The sequence below is a fragment of the Mandrillus leucophaeus genome, unplaced genomic scaffold (genome assembly GCF_000951045.1).
Source record: "Mandrillus leucophaeus isolate KB7577 unplaced genomic scaffold, Mleu.le_1.0 Scaffold871, whole genome shotgun sequence".
NCBI lineage: Eukaryota > Metazoa > Chordata > Mammalia > Primates > Cercopithecidae > Mandrillus > Mandrillus leucophaeus.
Window position 1 is genome coordinate 320,214 of NW_012109486.1, and position 3,367 is coordinate 323,580.

Sequence of the window (3,367 nt, forward strand, 5' to 3'; positions counted from 1 at the left end):
GGCATGGTGGTGGGTGCCTGTAATCCCAGCTACTTAAGAGGCTGAGGCAGGAGAATCACTTGAACCTGGGAGGCGGAGGTTGCAGTGAGCCGAGATCACACCATTGCACTCCAGCCTCGGCAACAGAGAGAGACTCCATCTCAAACACACAGAAAAAAGTGCTCGCTTTGGTAGCACATATACTAAAAAAGAAAAAGAAAAAAAGAGTAAGCATAGTACCTTTTCTATCCTCACTATCCTCCCTCCCTCAAGGAGGCCCCAGGATCTGTTGTTCTCTCTTGGTGTTCATGTGTTCTCAATATTTATCTCCCACTTATAAATGAGAGTGTTTGGTTTTTTGCTCCTGCATTACATCGCGTCAGATAATGGCTTCAGCTCCGTCCATGTTGCTGCAAAGGACATGATCTTGTTCTTTTTTTTATGGCTGTGCAGTATTCCATGGTGTGTATGTACATTTTCTCTAACTAGTCTCCATTGATGGGCATTTAGGTTGATTCTGTCCTTGTTATTGTGACGAGTGCTGTGATACACATGCCTGTGTCTTTATAATAGAACAATATATATTCCTTTGGGTATAAACCTGGTAATGGGTTTGCTAGGTCAAATGGTAGTTCTGTTTTAACTTCTTTAAGAAATTGTCAGGCCAGTCATGGTGGCTTACGTCTGTAATCCCAGCACTTTGGCCTGAAGAGGGTGGATCACTTGAGGTCAGGAGTTTAAAACCAGTCTAGTCAACATGGTGAAACTCCATCTCTACTAAAAATACAAAAATTAGCTGGGTGTGGTGGTGGATGTCTGTAATCCCAGCTACTCGAGAGACTGAGGCCAGAGAATCACTTGAACCCAGGAGACGGAGGTTGCAGTGAGCCGAGATCACACTGCTGCCCTCCAGCCTGAGTGACAAGAGCGAAACTCTGTCTCATAAAAAGAAAAGAAAAGAAATTATCAAACTGCTTTTCACAATGGCTGAACTGATTTGTATTCCCACCGGCAGTGTATATACATTCCCAAGAGAAAAGGGAATTCTTAAACATCATTGGTGGGAATTTAACTTGGTACAGTCATTTTGGGAAATAATATGAAGGTTCCTCAAAAACTAGAAATAGTATTACCGTATGATCCAGCAGTACCACTTCTTGGTATGTACCCTAGTGGAATGAAATTGATCTGTCAAAAGACATCTCACATTTTTATTTCAATCTTTTAAAATATATTAAGACTTATTTTGTGGCCTAACATATAATCTATCCTGAAGAATGTCTTGTGTTTGAAAAAAATGTGTATTACTTTGCTGTTGGATGAAATATTCCACATATGTCCATTAGGTCTATTTGGTCTAAAGTGTAGTTTAAAGCTGACATTTTTAAACAGATATTCTGTCTGGATAGTCTATTCATTTCTGAAAGTAGGGTATGTAAATCCCTTACTATTACTGTAATATAGTGTATCTCCCCCTCAAGTCAACTAATATTTGCCTTATATATTTAGAAGCTCTGATATTGGATGCATATATATTTACAATTGTTAGTTTTTTGATGAACTGACCTCTTCGTCGTGATATGATGACCTTCTTTATATCATTTTACAGTTTTTGACTTCAAGTCTGTCTTCTGTGATAGGAGTATCGGTCTCTGTGCTCCCTCTTTTAGTTTCTAATTGCGTGGAATATCTTTCCAACTGAAGTATGTACAATTGTAAGGCCTTTTTGCTAGCAGAATTTACTTTGATAAAATTATTTACACTAGTGATATTATATTACATATTCTGTTAGCACTCCAAAATACCGAGAGGTAGTTTATAACATACTAATACAATTGTTAATAAAAACCAATAGCATATATGCATATAAAATATTATTTCACTCTTTCCTGCTTGTTCTTCAGGTAATAAGTTTAAAGCAAATTTGCTAACCTATAAATAATCTCTGCCTATAGTTGGTATGTATAGTATAACCACACTTACATGGTTAAAAGAATTATAGCTATTAATCAAATTGTGCAGTTATGGGTTATTTTAAATGTGTTTTTTATTCATGTGTTCATTCATTATTTCATGATTTCATTCGTTCATGATTGTCAGGAATTGATAATGAGAGTTGTTGATTCATTACATTTTTTTACTAGTGGAAAATGAAAATCACTGTGACTTTGTTAAGCTCTGAGATACGCTTCTTTGTACCAATATGGAAAATCTAAAAGAAAAAACCCGCACGCAGCACTATGAAAGTTATACCAAAAACTGGAGAAAATGGGCTTTACAGATGTGGGCCCAGACAATCAGCCTGTTAGGTGAGTAAAAATATTGCTAGCACAACCAAATGGATAATTTAGGAGTCCCCTACAAGCAGAAGACACAATAATTTGGGTATGAGAATAATTATACTTCTCCCATCTTGAGCCATCCTAAAGAAAATATCCTGAATGTTAGGTGTTTTTATCATCTTTTGATGAAGATAGAGATAGTAGGAACAACATCATGCGAGATCTCATTTTTATGCTGAAATATGTGTATTCAATATGTGTATATGCTGAAATGTGTGTTGAAGAAAAAACCCAGTATTTTGTTCTATTTTTTGTATTTATATGAAATGTGTATGTATTATATGAAAGAAAGGATAGGCTGGGCACGGTGGCTCTTGTCTGTAATCCCAGCACTTTGGGAGGCCAAGGTGGTTGGATCATCTGAGGTCAGGAGTTCGAGACCAGCCTGGTCAAAATGGTGAAACGCTGTCTCCACTAAAAATACAAAAATTAGCCAGGCGTGATGGCATGCACCTGTAATCCCAGCTACTGGGGAGGCTGAGGCAGGAGAATCACTTGAACCCAGGAGGTGGAGGTTGCAATGAGCTGAGATCACATTACTACACTCCAGCCTGGGCAACAGAGCTAGACTTGGTCTCAAAAATAAAAAAAAAAGGATAAAGAAAAAGATGGAAAAATATTAGCAAAGTTTGACAAAAGATATTAAGAAGAGTTTGATGGAGGAACCAGCTGAAAAGCAGTAGTGCAGTGTCCTGGAAGTTAAATGAGAAAAATTTGAGAGCAGATATATTGCTCTAACTTGAAGAAGAATAGAACTGGGTGCGGTGGCTTCTGCTTGTAAGCCCGGTACTTTGGGAGGTCAAGGCAGGCAGATCACCTGAGGTCAGGAGTTTAAGATCAGCCTGGCCAACATGGTAAAACCCTGTCCCTACTAAAAATACAAAAAAAAATTAGCTGGGTGTGGTGCTGGGTGCCCATAATCCCAGTTACTTGGGAGGCTGAGGCAGGAGAATCGCTTGAATCTGGGTGGCAGAGGTTGCAGTGACCTGAGATTGTGCCACTGCACTCCAGCCTGGGCAACAAAGCGAGACTCTGTCTCAAAAAAA

General features: G+C 38.6%; 1 pseudogene; it reads left to right on the top strand.

The window, feature by feature from the left end:
• LOC105531214 overlaps nucleotides 1-3,367 on the top strand; it is a 41,084-nt pseudogene that overhangs the window by 37,145 nt on the left and 572 nt on the right.